The sequence below is a fragment of the Erpetoichthys calabaricus genome, chromosome 17 (assembly GCF_900747795.2).
Source record: "Erpetoichthys calabaricus chromosome 17, fErpCal1.3, whole genome shotgun sequence".
In the NCBI taxonomy this organism is placed as follows: Eukaryota; Metazoa; Chordata; class Cladistia; order Polypteriformes; family Polypteridae; genus Erpetoichthys; species Erpetoichthys calabaricus.
Genome location: NC_041410.2, coordinates 79,621,784 through 79,643,324, shown reverse-complemented (window position 1 = coordinate 79,643,324; position 21,541 = coordinate 79,621,784). Strand labels below are relative to the sequence as shown.

Sequence of the window (21,541 nt, the reverse complement as noted above, 5' to 3'; positions counted from 1 at the left end):
GTGAAGACAAGAGATTACAGCCTTACTAGCACAAAGTCCAAGTCGTTTTGGGTTTATGTCTGACCCTTCACCTGGTCAAGCCTCAAGACAGCACAGCTTTGTGTGTGGATGAGCTCAGTCCAATAAAGGTAAGTTCACCTTGTTACTGTCACTGCAGGCACAGACCCATTCGGACTGTAGCAGATTGCAATCATGGCACTTGTAAACCCGACCCTCTCATATTTCATGAGCCTGCAGCCTTCCTGACTTACAGGCTGACCCTGAGCAGGCAGAAGCAGTCTGCTCCTATCAGCAGTAAAAAGTCAACAGCCTACCATCTACAGGATCCGGTCCTAGGGTTTGTCAGCAATTTATCTTCCTACCTAAGTGCACAACATTACCAGGCTTCAGAATGACAGTTGCCATATCAGTGGGACTGGATAGTAAGATGTGTGTGTGTGTGTGTGCAACTGTAGGCACCCCACACTAATAGAGCCCAAGAGTACAGCCTTCAGCATGAAACATATTTAACTACTAGCTGTGTAACCCCGTGCTGTAAAAAGCCTGGGGTCCTAGAAACTATTGAAATCATCAGAAAAAACACTGAAATGTAGAGATGTCAGGTAACTGAAAGGAACTACTCTGGGCATCTCTCTCCTAGAAGGATTTGTTTTACCGACGTGCCCGCCTCGCTTGTGCATTAGCGGCGGGAGGGAAAGTAAAAGGGATACCGTTTTGCCGATGTTAACGGCTAAGTGGCTTTGTCTTTCTTCGGAGGTTTCGTTTTGCTGACTTGCTTGCCCCTCTTGTGTTATTAGCGGCTAAGCGAGTTTTCAGTTTTCACGGAGGCGGAGCCTTTACCCCGACTTCCAGGCCATGACAAACACACACTTCCACATGTAGACGTTTATATATAAGATGGCAATCCAGTTGCACAGTTGATACCCCTCTCTAAAAATCATTTTGGGACTGCTCAAGCTTTCTACCCTTCCACTCTCCTGCTGGAAATCTTCAGTTGTCTCGGGCCAATCAGCAGAGAGCAAACTGGTTTTGGTAGGCTGCTAGTTTTTGTACTAACTGTAGTGCTCAGTGTTGTGTGTTCTACCTTAAAATGTGTTCTGTATTTCCTCGTAACCTGGTACTGTACACTGTCCCCCAAATAAACAGATTTGTATTAGTAAGTTGCCTTGGCTAAAGGCTTCTGCCAAATAAATACGGACAATAATAATAAATAATTTTGACCTGATTTTTTGATTAAAACTATAGAATGCAAACCATGTGCGTGGTCTAACTGGCAGTGTTGTGCAGTGTCAGTATTACAACTGACTGGGGTTTAACGGGTAAGTGACTTGATACTTACAGAATAAGAACAAGGGAAACACTGCACCGTTTAGTTGTTCCTTCAACCCATAACTCCCAACGTCACTCTGGCCATCCGACTCAGTTTCCATGTTTTCACTGCTCTGTCACTGATTTTTTTGTTATAGGGCCCCCAGTGAGTCAGAGCCCACCTCAAAGTATCCAGTCCTGCAAAGGAAGCCACTACACTGCAGAGCACATTCACTCGCGTACAACAGGACAGATTATCGTTGTCAGTCAACCTAATATGCCAGTCTTGAGGTGTGGGAGGAAAACCAGAGTAATTGGGCGGACACACATACACCAATAAGATATAGCGACTGGTTCAGGATTCTAACTCACTCTGACGTCTAATTATAAAACTGCATAGTTTCTTGTAAGCCAGGAGGCTGAAAGGTAAAATGAGGGGATTTGTTTTGAATTCTGTGCGCCAGATAGCTAATGTGACGGGGTATCGCATCAAGCCTACAGTTCAGTCCCTCAAAGCCATGCGAGACTGTGAATCGGAGATGAGAACTGACTCCATTCAGCAGTTTTCTGCCAAGCTGGAAGACACACTAGCTGAACCTTGCCTCTAATCCTAAGTACAAGTAGAGTGGCAGGTAAATGAGTTGTTCCACTCTGCACTCAGCTGCTGCTAAGTACCGGACACGATTGCACATGTTCAGAATAGACAGCACCTTACCATGAGAAGCCATGTTAGTATGCATATAACCACAATGACTGGACAAAGGCACGTCACGGCCGAACGTCTTATGTAAGCACAAGCAATAGTATTTTAAATACCTAAGCCACCATCTTAAAAGGAGCTCACTCTGCACTCAGCACCTAAGGGCTTAGCAAAGCAAAGACAAACTGGCCTCTCTTAATGGAGCTCAAGGGTCATTTAGTCCTAAAGTACTCTTTTTCCAAGATATACAGTGGTGTGAAAAACTATTTGCCCCCTTCCTGATTTCTTATTCTTTTGCATGTTTGTCACACAAAATGTTTCTGATCATCAAATACATTTAACCATTAGTCAAATATAACACAAGTAAACACAAAATGCAGTTTGTAAATGGTGGTTTTTATTATTTAGGGAGAAAAAAAATCCAAACCTACATGGCCCTGTGTGAAAAAGTAATTGCCCCCTGAACCTAATAACTGGTTGGGCCACCCTTAGCAGCAATAACTGCAATCAAGCATTTGCGATAACTTGCACTGAGTCTTTTACAGTGCTCTGGAGGAATTTTGGCCCACTCATCTTTGCAAAATTGTTGTAATTCAGCTTTATTTGAGGGTTTTCTAGCATGAACCGCCTTTTTAAGGTCATGCCATAGCATCTCAATTGGATTCAGGTCAGGACTTTGACTAGGCCACTCCAAAGTCTTCATTTTGTTTTTCTTCAGCCATTCAGAGGTGGATTTGCTGGTGTGTTTTGGGTCATTGTCCTGTTGCAGCACCCAAGATCGCTTCAGCTTGAGTTGACGAACAGATGGCCGGACATTCTCCTTCAGGATTTTTTGGTAGACAGTAGAATTCATGGTTCCATCTATCACAGCAAGCCTTCCAGGTCCTGAAGCAGCAAAACAACCCCAGACCATCACACTACCACCACCATATTTTACTGTTGGTATGATGTTCTTTTTCTGAAATGCTGTGTTCCTTTTACGCCAGATGTAACGGGACATTTGCCTTCCAAAAAGTTCAACTTTTGACTCATCAGTCCACAAGGTATTTTCCCAAAAGTCTTGGCAATCATTGAGATGTTTCTTAGCAAAATTGAGACAAGCCCTAATGTTCTTTTTGCTTAACAGTGGTTTGCGTCTTGGAAATCTGCCATGCAGGCCGTTTTTGCCCAGTCTCTTTCTTATGGTGGAGTCGTGAACACTGACCTTAATTGAGGCAAGTGAGACCTGCAGTTCTTTAGATGTTGTCCTGGGGTCTTTTGTGACCTCTCGGATGAGTCGTCTCTGCGCTCTTGGGGTAATTTTGGTCGGCCAGCCACTCCTGGGAAGGTTCACCACTGTTCCATGTTTTTGCCATTTGTGGATAATGGCTCTCACTGTGGTTCGCTGGAGTCCCAAAGCTTTAGAAATGGCTTTATAACCTTTACCAGACTGATAGATCTCAATTACTTCTGTTCTCATTTGTTCCTGAATTTCTTTGGATCTTGGCATGATGTCTAGCTTTTGAGGTGCTTTTGGTCTACTTCTCTGTGTCAGGCAGCTCCTATTTAAGTGATTTCTTGATTGAAACAGGTGTGGCAGTAATCAGGCCTGGGGGTGGCTACGGAAATTGAACTCAGGTGTGATACACCACAGTTAGGTTATTTTTTAACAAGGGGGCAATTACTTTTTCACACAGGGCCATCTAGGTTTGGATTTTTTTTCTCCCTAAATAATAAAAACCATCATTTAAAAACTGCATTTTGTGTTTACTTGTGTTATATTTGACTAATGGTTAAATGTGTTTGATGATCAGAAACATTTTGTGTGACAAACATGCAAAAGAATAAGAAATCAGGAAGGGGGCAAATAGTTTTTCACACCACTGTAATCACTCCGGATTCTGTCTTTGTTTTGGTTTTATGCGCTGTAATGTTACATAATTGGTGTCATACTTTTAACTCCCTATGGAGTGAACACGTGATTCACGGTTTAATGTTCGTTAGCCGCAGAGGTAAGGGGTTTAAGAGTCCTACCTGTACAACAGGCCACCAACTAGGAACTAACATGGGTTAGTATTGAATTGAATGCAGTAGCAGTGCCATTTACTAACGAACAATAACAGCATGTCCCTCAAAGTGTTATTAGAGCGGAGATGTGCAATGAGAGCAATATGGTGAACACGCACTGAATTAAATTAGTGTCCATGTATTTACATTCCAGATGTTTGGGTGACAGTACATTAGCTTAGGAATGCATCCACCTCACAAGAACACTGCAGAGTAGACTCTCTACGTGCTACAAGAGGAACCTTTTACCTCACGGATACTGGAGTCTTGTAGATTAGCATATGTTTGTTCCTCCAAGATGCCAGAAACTGTGTGTACATTGAGCTGCTGGCTCATGAACGCCAGAGTCTACAATATATATTTTTTAATCATATTCATACAATATAGAGATCTGGACACACAGTGTGAAAGATAAGGTACAGTGGGTTGGTATATGTGCCTTCCCAACATGATTGCTATAATATGAGATTTCTGTGTTACTACGATAGCCTGTCCAAAATATAGTGTTGTAGTTGGATAACAGCAAATGTGCAGTACTTCACAGTAATGGAGGAACCGGTCATACTGCAATCTCATTACATTCTGAAGCCCGATTAATACAATTCAGGGCCTGGCATCACTGGACAAAAGGCAGGAAATGGCCACAGACAGAGGGCCAGGCAAACTCACCCACACACACTCACTCCCCTACAGGAGCACAAATGTGAAATGGACCCAACTTACACATCTCTGGGGAAATGGGAGGACAACTGCAGTACAGAGAAGACAAGCCGTGCATACTCAGGGAGAACAAGTAAGATCCACACATACAAGATCCAGATGTGCAATTTGAACCAAGGATGCTGCCCCTAGAATCAGATATTCTGCTGTAAGACTCTCATCACTAGTGTTCATTTCTAGATCCTTTCCCTCTCCTTCTGTGTAATTTGTACTGGTCCGCTGAAACTTTCCATTGTAACAAAACACAGAAGCTCCTTTCCTGAATGATTCAAAGGAGTAACTGAAATATGTGTGATATCACTACCTTCCGGGCTCAGGGAACATTACCAGGGCTGCCTTTGCCATGCTTTACGAGAGCTCCTGAAGGACTACTGATAGACACATATTATACCTCCAGACATCAACAAACGTGTCTCCCTCACAGACATCATGTAAAGTGATCATAGCAAGGGCTCCATTAAAAGTGGATTAATTAACAAATTAATTTATAATTTTATTAATTAATTAATAAAAATGTCTCAGAATGAGTGCCATTATAAAATAATAACACAAATGTTTCATTGTTAACACACATTCTGTTTAAATTTGAACTTTAAGATGCAAGTAATAGCTCATCTGTCCACCTTCTACCAGAATGTGGATCTGCAGCATGCCAGAGCACGTCTTCAGAGTGACCAGGCATGCTAAACTGGAATTGTCTCCGTCTAGTCAGCAAAGAGCAATGTCCTGCACTCTTCTACGCTGCAATAGAGCCTTAGATGTAAACAGCGAAAAAGAATGCGAGTGGTAAATAACAAGAAAGTGTGTCATGGAATGAGGTTCAGAGACAAATTCGGTGCAACGGAGCCCAATGAAACTAAAGGCAAGACATTATACTAGGTAAACAGATCAAGGAGCACTGTGTGCTACTGCATTGCCTCCATTACTGGGAGCTTTATTATATTTGAGGCCTTTTCAAACTAAAAATCTTCTTTGCTGAAACACACTAGGATTTTTCTTGATAGTGTTTAAAGTGAGGAAGGGGACACCCGCCTAGTCAGCCAGATCAGCCGAATCAACCCTAGCGATCAATGGGGTGACAGATGTCGCAGCCAGATCGCCCTCATATCTGATTCTGTTCATAACTTTTATGGACAGAATTTCTAGGCACAGCCACGGCGTTGATGGGGTCCGGTTTGGTGGACTCAGGATTGGGTCTCTGCTTTTTGCAGATGTTGTTGTCCTGTTTGCTTCATCAGGCCGTGATCTTCAGCTCTCTCTGGATCGGTTCGCAACTGAGTGTGAAGCGGCTGGGATGGGAATCAGCACCTCCAAATCCGAGACTATGGTCCTTAGCCAGAAAAGGGTGGAGTGCCCTCTCAGGGTTGGGAGCGGATGTTGTTGTCCTGTTTGCTTCATCAGGCCGTGATCTTCAGCTCTCTCTAGATCAGTTTGCAGCTGAGTGTGAAGCGGCTGGGATGGGAATCAGCACCTCCAAATCCGAGACCATGGTCCTTAGCCAGAAAAGGGTGGAGTGCCCTCTCAGGGTTGGGAGCGAGATCCTGCCTCAAGTGGAGGAGTTCAAGTATCTCGGGATCTTGTTCACAAGTGAGGGAAGAATGGAGCATGAGATCGACAGGTGGATCGGTGTGGCATCCACAGTGATGCGTGCTCTGCATCGGTCTGTCGTGGTGAAAAAGGAGCTGAGCCGCAAAGCAAAGCTCTCAATTTACCAGTCGATCTATGTTCCTACCCTCACCTATGGTCATGAGCTATGGGTAGTGACCGAAAGAACGAGATTGCGAATACAAGCGGCTGAAATGAGTTTCCTCCGCAGGGTGTCTGGGCTCTCCCTTAAAGATAGAGTGAGAAGCTCAGCCATCCGGGAGGGGCTCAGAGTAGAGCCGCTGCTTCTCCACATCGAGAGGAGTCAGATGAGGTGGCTTGGACATCTGATCAGGATGCCTCCTTGACGCCTCCCTGGTGAGGTGTTCTGGGCACGTCCAACCGGGAGGAGGCCCCGGGGAAAACCCAGGACACGCTGGAGGGACTATGTCTCTCGGCTGGCCTAGGAACACCTTGGGATTCTCCCGGAAGAGCTAAAAGATGTGGCCGGGAAGAGGGAAGTCTGGGCATCTCTGCTCAAGCTGCTGCCCCCGCGACCCGATCTCGGATAAGCGGAAGAGGATGGATGGATAGATGGATGGATGGTGTTTAAAGTGGCCCTCTTTCATTTTTACACACATTAGATTGGAAAGTACACTGGCCTGCTAACTAAACAAGGGAATTTCGGCACTTGTTTATATCAGCAGACAGCCTAACACAGAACAGCAAGACAAAACCTCCTACATTTTAGCGCTTCATAGTACTGCATACCACTATAAATGGAATTCCTGAGGTGAAATGACAACGGCCAGAGCAAAAATCTTCTTTTCCTGTCTGATCGGCTCAACCATACTAGCCAAAACTCATTACTGTCCTGCAAAATTTAGAAAATCTACATTTTTTTTTTATGATTTCAAATGATATGTAATCTTTCAAAATGTCTCTAATGTAGCTCAACAGTCAAGGCCTTTATGATCATAATGCAGAACAGACAGAAAGCGTCACCTAAGCACTGGGAAAGGAAGCCTTTCTTTCTTCATTGGCTTCCCTAATTACTATTTATCAAGGCTCAACCATTTTTCTGATAAAATAGGTGCCAGTAATAAAACCGATAATCAGTTCTATTTTTCAGGAGAACACATAATGCTGGTCAATGCGGACGATGACATGCAAGGCAGATTCAGATGTATGCTGTCTGGAGTTACATAATATGCCTGTTGGGAAATTAAATTACAACCAGTGTCTGCATAAACTCTGCATGTTGTCTATGTACATATTTAACCACAAATAATAAATAAAACACATAATCAAAAGAGCTGCTTGAAGAAGTTTCTGCATATTGTTGAGCTAGTAATTATTGAAACATTTTAGAGTCACAGTGAAGCAGAGCCTGTCCCAACTGCTTGGGGAACACAGCAGCAAGGAATTCATGAAAAAACAAAAGTAAACTCTCTTTATTGTTCATCTAACAACCTACTTGAATCTTTCAAATATCAGGATAGCCCAGATATCACAGTACAGTTATATCATGGCATACTGTTAGCAATAAAAACACCACAATCCAAAACAAAGTATTTTTTGAAAAATGGACGAAGCTTAATTCTGCCTAAACGTTTAATAATTTTAACCTCTCATGAATTTATTCATCTCCACCAACATATCACCATCATGGTTCATTTAAAGTAAGTCAGGAGATTCCTACATTGTCTTTGTGATTTTTCTCCCCAGATGCTCTGGCTTTTCACCCTCATCCCAAAGATGCGCACCCTCGATGAACTGGCAATTTGAAATTGGCACACCACCCAGGATTGTTTCCTGCCTTGTGCCAGGTGCTGCTCAAACAGGCCCTGGCCCCCTGCAAATCAGAATTGAATTTAGGACTGCAAATGTCATCTGTGTCAGATGCATACAGGGTGAGCCAAAAAGAAGTACCACATTTCAAAAGTTTATTCTGCAAAAACACTACAAGATAAAAGTAAATTTCATTACGACACAAGAAAGGGTATACAAAATAGATTTGTTTTCTTTTTTGCTCCCCCCTCCTCCAAAACGTAAGGGCCTACAATGTCAAATTCTGCAACGGCACAGCAAACTGTAACACGCTCACTGTGCAGGGGTCTCTGATGAGGGTTGGTTTCAGCCCAATAGTGAAAGCTTTGCTTATTTATACAACCATTCAAATGAAAATGTGCCTCGTCACTGCACTTGATGATGGCATCTCAATGAACAGTTTGCAGAATGTTTGTGCAAAACTTTCTACGCCTCTCCCAGTCTCTCTCAGTGAGTTCCTGCACTACCACCATTTTGTATGGATGGAAATTAAGGCCCTAGTGTGTGTGCTTGGTGTGTGGGTGTGTTTGTGTGTGTCCTGCGGTGGGTTGGCGCCCTGCCCGTGATTGGTTCCCTGCCTTGCGCCCTGTGTTGGCTGGGATTGGCTCCAGCAGACCCCCATGACCCTGTGTTTGGGTTCAGCGGGTTGGAAAATGGATGGATGGATGGAAATTAAGGCCCTCATGCAAAATCCTCCTCAAAGATGTGTTGGAAATGCCTAAAGCAGAATCATGTTTGTGCGCTGAACGTCTAGGACAGGGGTGGGCAGATTCAGTCCTGGAGGGCCGCAGTGGCTACAGGTTTTTGTTCCAACCCAATTGCTTAATAAGAAGCACTTATTGCTCAAGTAACACTTCTGCTTCACTTTAGTGGTCTCGCTCGTTAAGATGTTGAACCCTTATTGCTTATTTTAGTCTTAAACAACTGTAGTCTTGTTTTTTAATTGCTCCTTATTAGCAATAAGATGCAAGTGACAAAAGGAACCAACATTTCTCCATTTAGCTTGTTTCCATTGACACCTGTGTGTATTTATCATGCACTATTGGGTTTAATTAAATACTTGGAAGGAAAGTGAAGAGAAAAAAGTGAAGAACTGAGAATTACTCATCTGTTTTAGACTTCAAATCATTTGGATGATATCCTTAGAAAGGAAACAAAATCTAGGATATGACAATGACTTGACATGGCAGAGTTAAAGCACTAGCAAGCCATGAAATTAAATGATTGACAAGGATTGTTTTTTAATTAAGCAACTGGGTTGGAACAAAAACCTGCAGCCACTGCGGCCCTCCAGGACTGAATCTGCCCACCCCTGGTCTAGGAGACTGCAAAATTCAAAACCTTACAGCTTGGATGTTTTCAGGCATTCGTACAGTCCGAGGACGGCCTGCAGATTTTCTGTTTAATGTTGTACCCGTCTGTCTAAAATTTAGCCACCCACTCAAGAATTGTTTTCCGATTTGGGACGTCACCGTTAGGAAGAATGCTGAAGTGCGTTCGGAAGGCGAGTTGCGTAGTGATGATGGATTCATTGTTTTTGAATAACACTTCGACAGCGAAAGTCTGAAAACTATAAGGGATCGCCTATCAAAGGACCCCCACACCAACCCACTCGGCTGCCTCTACCTCACGCAATGACCTTGAGAAATGTGGTACTTCATTTTGGCTCACCCTGTATGTCCATTGTGTGTATACAGATTCTGCTCTCTTGACAGCAAAACTGCATCATGAGATGTATTATTTTCCAAATAATCTAATACAGACATATGAAACCATAGTGAATTCCCCCACTGTTTTGTTAAACCCTAATATCCTTAATCAGAATATGGAATTAAAAATGAATAACTATTATTATCACCATCAGTATTCACTAACCTACTTAATAATTCTTTGCATTTATATAGCACCTTTCTCACTACTCAAAGTGCTCAGCAATTGCAGGTTAAGGGCCTAACAGAGCAGAGTCCCTTTTGGCATTTACGGGATTTGAACCAGCAACCTTCCGACTGCCAGTGCAGATCCCTAGCCTCAGAGCCACCACTCCGCCTAGTTCACCCTACTCCCTCTACTTAACCCAATTCAGGATCATGGGTATTATTATTATTTATTATCCTTCTAATTCTTGTGTCGGCTTTTTCCCCGTTTCAGCATACCCTCCTCTGCAGCCCATTCTACCAGCAATGGGTGCAAGGCAGGCTCCCACATTGTAGGGGGTATCAGTCCATCACAAATTATTATTATTATCATCAAATTAGATCTCATAATCCAAAGCCAAGGAAAAGGTGTTGCTGGCACAAGCTTGTGATTTAGTCTCTGTACGGATTTTGTGAGACATTAATTAAACATGTCTTTCCCCACACAAAGGCACTGCATGGTGTCAGATTATTGCTTGGTATGGTTCTCTATAAGTCCTCTAAGACAGTTTGACTGCTGCCTTTCACTCTAGAGGTTGTGCAGTTCAGAGCTGTATGCTGCACAATTACTGTTTATTTCATTAAGACTAAATGATGCCGTGATATCATCACCGTAACACTGTTTTTAGAATGTTTAAATAAAGCAAGCAAAAGACTCAATCCCTACGTTACTTAAAGGGTATTGGCAGTAAGTCTTAACGCCTTCATAAATGGCCTAGAATTTTCTAGGCTCCTATTTTATAGTCTTCTGTAGAATTATCTCGAATGCCATAGAATGACAGAGTTTAAATACAGCCACAAAATGCAGGGAGCTGTTCCGGCGAGAGTGGGAACATTATATCTTCACCTTCTCCTGCCTCTAAATAATAATGCTCACATATGCAAGTAGTTTCACACACACTGTGCTAATTTTTCAGTGTGTACCAGGCAAATACCCTTCCTGTTACACCTATTTTTAAACCCTAGTTTAAAAAGAAAAAGAAAAGAAATTCAGCTGTGTGGAAATACCACACGATTCAAATAGCCTACAGAACCGGCCAGCAATGGCAAGCTAAAATGCAATTTCAGTTTGGGAAAGGAGAATATTTGGGCCATAGCCCTGCACATCACCATAAGCACACCACAGCCGACTGATCGTGTGCAAGCTTTGTATTGCTGTTGGTGTCCTCGGTCATGGCCAAGCACATCTGAACAGAGCCTTTACATGTCCAGACACATCAGACAGACAGACACTCCTTTAACCACCAGACCTGTTCTATTCCATATTCCTATACCAGAGCTAACGTTCTAACCCGGCACACTTACAGCTGGCTTATTTACTTTGTGAGCAGACTGCAAACAGACTGCATGCCCTCTTGAGTCATTCCTGCTAATACGATTTCTCCTACACTACGGCCTTCCTATTACGTTTTTCCTAGTATGTTTCATCTGCAGCTACATTATTAAAAGCAATCATTCCAGTACACCAGGGTCTCCATCATTAAATTTAAGATGCCAAACTAAGCCACAGAGGCATGATACATCCAGATATGCCAACGACTTCTGGCTGGAAGGCTAACCATTTAGTTGTAATGCTTTAAAAGTTCCTGTCTATAATCATTCTTGCTGCATTTTACTAGTTTCTGTCCATTCTGGAGCTCTAGTTGTTCCATAGTAAATCTCTGGCTACCACTTTCTATCAGAACTCAATTTCTTTACTACAGTCTTTCATACTATGTGACCTTCATTTCCTTCTTTAACTCTATAAGCGCTCTCTCCACTGCACCACTCCTGTGTCTCATAAACATATCAGTCCTGCTGAAGCCCTAAACTGAAATCTGCAGCCTATTCTAGCTTCTCTACAACTCATTGCAGCTCCTGGTTTATGTTTAAAGTCCCCACATCATTATTCCTGAAGCTTCTTTACAGGTATCTTATTCTAGAAGCCCACATGTGACTATACTAACTCTTGCTTGCAGTCTTTTCAGATTGCACTGCCTACACTTCTGTCATCTTCACCAGAATCCAGATTTCATCCTTATTTCAATGCTTTACCTTTTTCAGCATCCTGTCATACTCCATAACTGTAGAAACTTGTCAAAGTCTCAAGTTCATTCCCACCTAATCATAATACTCAACAATACCACACAGTCCCATCCAATTGAAAAAGTCCATCTTCACTATTTACGATGGCCGTCCCAATACTGCTCTAGACCATCTTTTCAAGTGGTTTATATTCTACGAGATCTCACTTTTATATAACTGGAACTTCTTTGCGGCTTTTCACTCCGTATGGTATCTACTTACCCCTAGAAAGGTTTCCATATACTTGTGCTTTCTGCTATTTACTCTACAAGCTCACAATTCTTCACTTCACTGCCTTGTACCATAAGGTCATATATTCAAATCCCTCATCCATTTTGTGCAGCTCACTTTAACTGACCTTTAATACTTTAGACTTCTGCTTCAGCTGCTGTGTAGATGCTTAGTGATCTAAAAGCTTTCACTTTAATACTATGTACACCTTCTTGTCTAAGTTCATGTTACAACTACTACTACTACTACTACACTGTCTTCAAGCTTTTCTTTAACTCAAGACTATCTTATCTTTCATTGTCAGCTAGACTGTTCACTTATTTTTGCCCTCTTTCTTCTATCTAGAGCTACACTACTCCTTCTTACTTTTCCTTTAGAAGCCCTTACTTCATTCCTTCATTCCATTGTCTTACAATAACATTTCGCTACTTCAGCCTCTGTGTGGCTTCTTCTTATTCTAGAAACACTTGCTTCAAAGCACAAGACCACTTCTCCTGGCCAATTATCGTACAAAGCTTCCTTGCAGCCTTTTCACTCAAGACCTCCTCCTATTTGCATTCAGCCAGACTGCTCCTGTCCCATGCTTTATGCCTCTTATTCTAGCAGCCCTCATTGCACCCCAAGAACCTCCCTGTCACACTTAAGTACTGCAGAAACCCCCCACTCAGATTGAGCAGCCCACTCAGACTTGCCTCTTGCACACTAGAATCCTCACTTTCACACTCTGTCTTACTATTGCCTTCTCCTCGTACAACCAAAGACTCACCCTAGTTGTTCTAGCCTCCCCTTCCGCCTTCGTTTACTCCAGAAATCCCCACTTCATTGCTACAGCTCCCTCCTCCCTCCCTCTTGTACTCCAGTACTACAGCCAGCCTTTCCCCGGGCAGCGGTGCAAACTACTCACTCTGAGCCGAAATCAGCGCCTTCCGATCATCGATACACTGTCAGAACACCGTTTTGACCCATTCCTTCTTTGTTGTGACGTGTTCTTCTGTTTTTCTTCATGGAAAAGACTAAAATAAATAAAATTATACGGAAGAATAACAACAACAACAGACCAAAACTCTCCCTGTCTGTTTTACTCTACAGACACAAAATGGTGAATGAAACTCTAACAGCTGGGCAGAACAGCCAATCAGCAGTCACTGACAGGTACAGTAGCCAATAGGTGGCGTGTGGAAGAAGGAAGGGAGGAGCTAGCTGTCAAAGTCAGGCACCCAGGCAGAGCATAAGAACCAATCAAAGGAATAGAGGATAGGCGGAGCGTGTCTCTCTTCTAGTCTCATCAAGATTGGCAGGTACAGTAACCTGTCAGAAAGTTTTCACCAGAGATAGCTCAAAAAAGGACCAATCAGTGCTACAGAACTTGATTATACGGCGCTTGTTTACCAGTACGAAAAGCGCACGCGCAACAAAAATACCGGGTAGGAAATTGTGGTAGTTGTAGTTTGTTAACTGTTTTTGTCGCGCAGAACTTATTTCTTGAGGCAGGCTATAAAAACTACAGCCCTCCCTCTCCCTTGCTTCCAAGCATCTGATGCACGAGAAGTCCACAATCTAACGTAGAGGAAGACAGTTAAGGGGAGGGGGTGGGGGAGTTTGAAAACTCTTTACACTTTCTATATGATTAAATAACGATCCGAGTTTATTGCACAAGGTTTACCTAGATACATCTCTATATCAGAATTAATCGGAATTTAAGTACATGTTAACTGAAAGGACATTGTGTTCAAACTTCAAAACTTACCAGTCGTTCGTTGAGCTGCCGATTTTTTTTTTTTTTTTTTAAAGTAAGATTTTTTTTTTAACTCCAGTCTTGTTTTTTCTCTTGCGCTGTTTCTCTCTCGGCAACAGAACTCGTTTTCCTGACTCCGCTCGACCAATCAGACAACACCCTCCCTTTCCCTCTCCATGACATCAACACGTTAAACTACGCCCCTCTACTCCTGAGCCAGCCGGGACAAAACCTTTGAAACTGACGTCATTACTCTGACTGCGGATTGGTCCAAGTTGGGACCAATGACAGGGCGAACCGATGATGTCAGTGCGCGTGTTGCCACCAGCTGTGCACCGTGGGCGGGGTCTTCATTCTACCGACATACCCTGTACAGCTGTTGGCGCGCTTATATAACGCTGCTACCACAAGTTAAACATGGGGGGGGATGTCTGCCGAATTCAATAAGACAGAAAAAAGGGTGTGAATAAAGCAATGGACCGACTGAGCCACACCAGAAAAAAAGGGAGAGTCAAATCAGGGTACCAATAGAGGAAAGGACGAGTGAGTCTAAATTCTTTACGCTTTAAATAAGTTTAGCAATCAAAACAAGACACGGGGCTTAAATCTGCGCTAAGAAAGCAGTGAGCGACATGAATTTAAGGCTGCGCTAAAAGAGAGCAGCAATACTATAGCTTTCACATGAAAGGAAGGAGGTAGTGACTGCAGATACGTAATACAGAGAATGGGATGCAAACTTGCACCACCATCCTTCCATGAAATTGTAACTTTTGTATCCAATTCTGTTTGGTGGACTCTATCCAGACAGCACTGGCTGCAAATAAGTAGCTAGCCTTAGACAGGGAAACACTCACTCATGAAGTGTACATGAGCATTGTGTTCAGTTAGGCAATAAAGGAGTAATATAATGGAGGTAATAAAGCTTGGACCCTAAGGTTGAGTGACAGAGGAAAGCAATGAGTATTAGTATCTGTGCCTTGGATACAGAGGGCAATGCAGCTTACCTGGTCCAGCTAACATTCAGCGGCTGACACAATGTGATGGAGGCAGTGAGTCATAGTTACTGCAGCTGAGTGGTGCAGAATATGTGGCTTAATATCTACATCTAAATTTATGTTTTTTTCTAAGTGAAGGATGAAGGCCACAGCACTCATTTTCTTGAAGCTAGGAGACATACCTGAAGTAATTAAGATTCACTCGTGGAAAAAGTAATAAAGACAGTGAATTGCAGTTTCTGCAGCTGAGTGATGAAGACCATAAGGCTCAATATGTGGAGCTGAGTAATAGAGGCCATTACTCTGATCTTCTTGCTGAAACAGTTTTTGCAGCTGAGTGATAGAGACTGTTAGGCACAGTATTTGTGGCTGACTGATGGAGTTCAAGAGGCTTAGTGTCTTCAACTGAGTGATGGAGGTAGGCAGTTAGTCTTATTACCTTTAGCTCAGGGATGGAGTCCATGAGGCTTAATTGATGTTACTAACATTAAGCTAACAATACTTAGTGGTTGAGGACAGTGAGGCTGACAGTAATTCTGTGTCTAATTGAGGAAAATCACAAGGTTTAGTATCTTATTTTACTGTACCTGATTAAAGGAGACTATGAGCCTTGCATGACTTTATTAAGATTTAACAGCATTTGGATGCAATGAGTTCACCTTCTCTAGCTGAGGGAATGAAGGCATGTTGCTCAGTAATGTAGCTGATTGGTCAAGGCCCTGGTTTTTATCTTTATGTATCTGTAGCAAACTGAGTGAGGTATAAAGACTTAGTATCTGAAATTAAATATATGTATTTGTTATTGATGCTCTGTAGTATCTGTGAGAAAGGCCATGAAACGGTGTATCCAAAGCTGAGAGGTAGACATCATAAGTCTCAGTGTTAAGCTGGATGACAGAGACCATGGGTTTCGCTGTCTGAGCTAAGCGGTGGAGATCAGAAGGCCTAATTTGGAGAAACAAGTGATTGAGATAGACGCTCTACATATGACACTGAATGACGGAGACCAAAAGGTCCATTGTATGAAGTGGATTGAATCGATTAGTTCAATGTATTTAATATCTGAGGGTCAATATTTCAGTACAGTAAGCCATGCTCTTCTTTATCTGTAGCTGAGTGACAAAGTCCAAAACGCTTAATATATTTAGATTACTATTAAAGAACTTATCTTGCTTAGTAAACCACATGTCTTAGTGAACATAATTGAAAAATGGAAGTACTGTAAATAATTGTATCTACAATTGTATGGTTGGAACAATGAGCTGACTGACAAGTTTACCATCTTCAGGTGAATCTCAGTTTCTGTAGCTGGGTGGTGGAAGCCATGAAGATGTGTATTTATATCTGAGTTATGAGTCAAGTGATTCAGTGTAGGCTGACTGAAAAAGCCATGCAACCCATTACAAATTCATGTTGTATTCATCAAAATAGTTTAAATGACATTGAAATCAGAAAACAAAAAAAAAACACATTTTTATTAAGCCTTGTAAATACTAACCCACCTTTATTGACACATGCAATTTCTCTTTTCTTCATATGAAAAAAGCCCATTATAGGGTTGCTGTAATTTGTTGAATTTCTTTCCACTGCACACACAAGTTGTTTTTTAATACTAGAGAGTTAGGAAATGTGTACATAAAGTAACTGTAGCGAGATAACTAAGAGTGACCTGACTGCTAATGTTATTGCTTGCATTCAGAAGACGATATCTTTCCAGTTTGATACTTACAGTACAAGGCAGCTAGTTAGTGGACTTGTCTGTCATGTTTCCACCGTGAAGAGCACTTCATGGATTCTGGTATTGCCCTGTGACTAAACTATGTGTCCATGAATGCAACTGCAATAGCAAGGATCCATAAATGTTGCAATACAGATTGCATGTGTTTGATCAGCTCTTCTCTGAAGCCTAATCTGGGTCTCCAGCTTTGTGAAGAAGGCAGTGAGTCTTTATTAATGTAGCTGAGCAACACATGGCTGCCCTGAATTCTGTAGCTTTAGGCCTGCATCTTTCCATCAGAGTTGAGTTCTAATGTCTGGTGATGAGATTGAGGCAGTGTTACTTAGTGTCTGAATTTGAGTGATTTATACATGAAGGGGTAGTTTGTTCATCATTTTGATTGAGGTAGTGAGGCTTATTGTCTGCTGCACAATGATGGAAGTGGAAGTCTTAACTTCTGTTGATGGGAGAGTTTTCAAGTCTGAACCTGGTTGATGAAGGCAATGAGGCTTCGTGATTACAGCTGTGATGTTTGTGCAGCTTAGTGATGGGGACAGAGTCTTTTAAATAGTCAGCCTGTATTTTTGTGCATCACCTTTATCATGGTTATATAGTGATATATGCATATAGAATAACCACAGACTAGATTCCTTAAATCACACCATTGCTGAAAATGTGAGGGACCCCACACATAATGACATTATTCACCAATTCTTTGTCATCTACTATGTCTTTAGTTACTGAAACACACAATATAATATTATGCTCACCAAGAACAATGCACATTAACTGAATTACACTCACAATCTGGGGGAGTCTTGACTCTCCGAACCTGCGAGTTTCATATCAACAAAAAGTAGACTTTAAAAAAATAAAAAACATGGCAGACGACAACCAATTTTAGATTGCAGCAATAGTTTGAGTTATTTTGTAGAGAAAAAAAAACTGAAAATAATTAAGAATCCACCTTGTTTGGGAGAAAAAGCCCCTCCACTTTGCTTCAATCCTTATTTGAGTTCTTCCACTCGTCTCTCATAGGCTATCAGTGTTTCAAATGTGACATCAAGATGCACTACATGTAAACACCTGGTGCCCCACCCCAATACTACAACATTTGGAGTCATAAATATTGAACATGTTTAATATTTATAATCTGAGATCGAGGTCGGACCAACTGATTTATGCAGAAGATAATCACTCAAGGCCCGCCTTAAACTGGGACATCGTTTATGATTATCAGAAGATAGATAGATAGATAGATAGATAGATAGATAGATAGATAGATAGATAGATAGATAGATAGATAGATAGATAGATAGATAGATAGATAGATAGATAGATAGATAGATAGATAGATAGATAGATACTTTATTCATCTCAAGGGGAAATTCACATACTCCAGCAGCACCTTACTGATAAAGAACAATATTAAATTAAAGATTGATAATAATGCAAGTAAAAACAGACAATAACTTTGTATAATGTTAATGTTTACCTCCCCAGGTGGAATTGAAGAGTCGCATAGTGTGGGGGAGGAACGATCTCCTCAGTCTGTAAGTGGAGCAGGACATTAACAGCAGTCTGTCGCTGAAGCTGCTCCTCTCTCTGGAGATGACACTGTTTAGTGGATGCAGTGGATTTTCAATAATTGATAGGAGTCTGCTGAGCGCCCATCGCTCTGCCACAGATGTTAAACTGTCCAGCTCCATGCCAACAATAGAGCCTGCCTTCCTCACCAGTTTGTCCAGGCGTGAGGCGTCTTTCTTCTTAATGCTGCCTCCCCAGCACACCACCGCGTAGAAGAGGGCGCTCACCACAACCGTCTGATAGAACACCTGCAGCATCTTATTGCAGATGTTGAAGGACGCCAGCCTTCTTAGGAAGTATAGTCGGCTCTGTCCTTTCTTACACAGAGCATCAGTATTGGCAGTCCAGTCTAATTTATCATCCAGCTGCACTCCCAGGTATTTATAGGTCTGCACCATCTGTACACAGCCACCTCTGATGATCACGGGGTCCATGAGGGGTCTGGTCCTCCTAAAATCCACCACCAGCTCCTTGGTTTTGCTGGTGTTCAGGTTAAGGTGGTTTGAGTCGCACCATTTAACAAAGTCCTTGATGAGGTTCCTATACTCCTCCTCCTGCCCACTCCTGATGCAGCCCACAATAGCAGTGTCATCAGCGAACCTTTGGACGTGGCAGGACTCCGAGTTGTATTGGAAGTCCGATGTATATAGGCTGAACAGGACCGGAGAAAGTACAGTCCCTTGTGGCGCTCCTGTGTTGCTGACCACGATGTCAGACCTGCCGTTCCCGAGACGCACATACTGAGGTCTGTCTTTAAGATAGTCCACGATCCATGCCACCAGGTATATATCTACTCCCATCTCTGTCAGCTTGTCCCTAAGGAGCAGAGGTTGGATTGTGTTGAAGGCGCTAGAGAAGTCTAGAAACATAATTCTTACAGCACCACTGCCTCTGTCCAAGTGAGAGAGGGATCGATGTAGCATATAGATTGAAGCCCAAAACTGAGCCGCGTATCCTGTAAAGCAGGGGTGTCCAACCCTGGTCTTGGTGGGCCGCAGTGGCTGCAGGTTTTCAATCTAACCCTTTTTCTAATCAGCAAGCAGTTTTCACTGCTAATTAACTCCTTTTCCCTTCATTTTAATATCCCTGTTTTTAAGGATTCAGTTCTCTGAATTGATTTGTTTCTTCATTAAATGGCAGCCAAACAGAAATGAGATGTGAAACAAGCTGAGAGATGACCAGCTAAATGGGAATGTCAAACTCCAACCAATTTCACTCCAACCAGTTTCTTAATAAGAAGCCAATTCCTGCTGTTAATTAAAGTCGTTATTGAATATCATGACTTGTTGCTGCTCTTATTCTACCACAGAATGGTTTTCTGTATTTTCTAAGACCACCGTCAAGATGTTTTGGTGACCTGAGCAGACTGACATGACCGAGACATTCACCTTTATTTATTTTCATTGTAGCTGGTCACGTGGCAGCTTGTTTTGTGTATCATTATTGTTTGGCTGCTCATTAAGTAAAAAGAAACAATGAAGGGGTCTGAATCCCTTCAATTACAACTAAGGCAAAACAAGTTAATCAGCAGCAAAAACGGCTCACTAATTAAGAAGATGGTCAGAATGAAAACTTGCAGCCACTATTACCCACCAAGACTGGAGTTGGACACGGCTGCTCTAAAGTGTGTCTGGGGAAGTACTCCCCTACAACGGGCCAGCTGAAATGGCAAATTATACTGACAAAGGCTGACAGGTTAGGCTAACAGGATATGAACTGATTGGTCTCAGCATAACTGAGCTGACTGTTATGTGCCCGACAGTTTGGTACTCAGGACAAAAACACCCAGAAGAGTTTAAAATGAACAAATAAAGTAAACACATTTTTTGAGTTGCAAAAGGGTCTGAGATTCATTTTCTTGTCCTTTACAGTTGGACCTTTGGATGATTAAAGTTGTAAGAACAATAATATAAGCTATTAGGACTGTTGTTTGGAGCAGGGGTCGCCAACTCCGGTCCTGGAGGACCACCGTGGCTGCAGGTTTTCATTCTAACCCTTCCCTTAATGAGTGTCCTGTTTTTGCTGCTAATTATCTTCTTTTGAACTAATTTGAATTGACTTGTTCTTGAAGACTCAGACCCCTTAGTTGTTTCTTTTTCCTTAATTAGCAGCCAAACAATAATACAAAATGAGCCAAAACAACTGGTGTCCATCATACAATATCTGAAAATAAAGAAAGGTGAAGGTCTCAGGAATGTTGGTCTACTCAGGTCCCCAAAACATTTTAACAGTTGCTCTTAGAAAAGAGAAAATCAACAATTTCAGAAATGTCTGCTAATGCACCACGAGACCAGCAACAAGCCACTAAATTAAAGAACGGGTTTAATTAACTACAAGAATTGGCACCTCATTAAGCAGCTGGTTGGAGTGAAATTGGTTGGAGTTTGAGCCCCTGACTTAGTTGATCTTCTGTTGGCTCCCTCACTTCACATTTCATTTCTGTTTGGGTGCCACTTAAGGAAAGAAACGAAGCAATTCAGAAGAACAAATCTTAAAAAAGCAATTCAATTAAAATGCATTCACAAGAAGTTATTTAGCAGCACAAGCAGGGCACTCATTAAAAAAAGGGTTAGAATGAAAACCTGCAGTCACAGTTGGAGTTGGTGACCCCTTCTCTAGGGTGACAGAGCCTTCAGTTCTATAGCATCCACACTTTGGAAAGACATCCCGAAATTAACAAGGTCAACCGACTCGATTAATTCTTTCAAAAAACAACATAAACCTCATTTGTTCAGGAAGGCTTTTAACTTACCCTGATATTCTGACCCTTCTTTCACTTTATAGAATTCTGTCCAGATGCCCATTAGGATTTCAGTGCTTTGTATTTCCTGTATTTATCTTTATTTAGTATCCTATGTTGTATATTCCCTGTTGCTCTTTCAAGCGCTTTGCACAAGGGAAAGGTGCTATATAAATTAAATGTATTATTATTATTATTATTATTATTACTACTACTAACCTCAAAGTCTTATAGGACAACAATCAAATCTAAACCCTGTGCCTAGTGGGACATCACTGACTACTGAACTCTTGACTTCATTCACTTCACTCCAATCAGGTTTAAATCCTGGATCTCACTGACCTCCTGTTGCATCAGAATCCTGAATCCTT

The 21,541-nt window shown here is 42.1% G+C and overlaps 1 protein-coding gene across 1 annotated transcript in view; it reads right to left on the bottom strand.

Moving 5' to 3' along the window:
- Positions 1–14,314, bottom strand: part of cicb (capicua transcriptional repressor b) — an 81,007-nt gene extending 66,693 nt beyond the window's left edge. Inside the window, exons 1-2 of the mRNA XM_051920943.1 lie at positions 14,144–14,314; positions 13,301–13,409 (exon numbers count right to left, since the gene is read on the bottom strand). The gene's annotated coding sequence lies outside the window, so the exon portion shown is untranslated. The remainder of the gene's footprint in view (positions 1–13,300; positions 13,410–14,143) is intronic.
- Between the last annotated feature and the right edge of the window lie 7,227 nt (positions 14,315–21,541).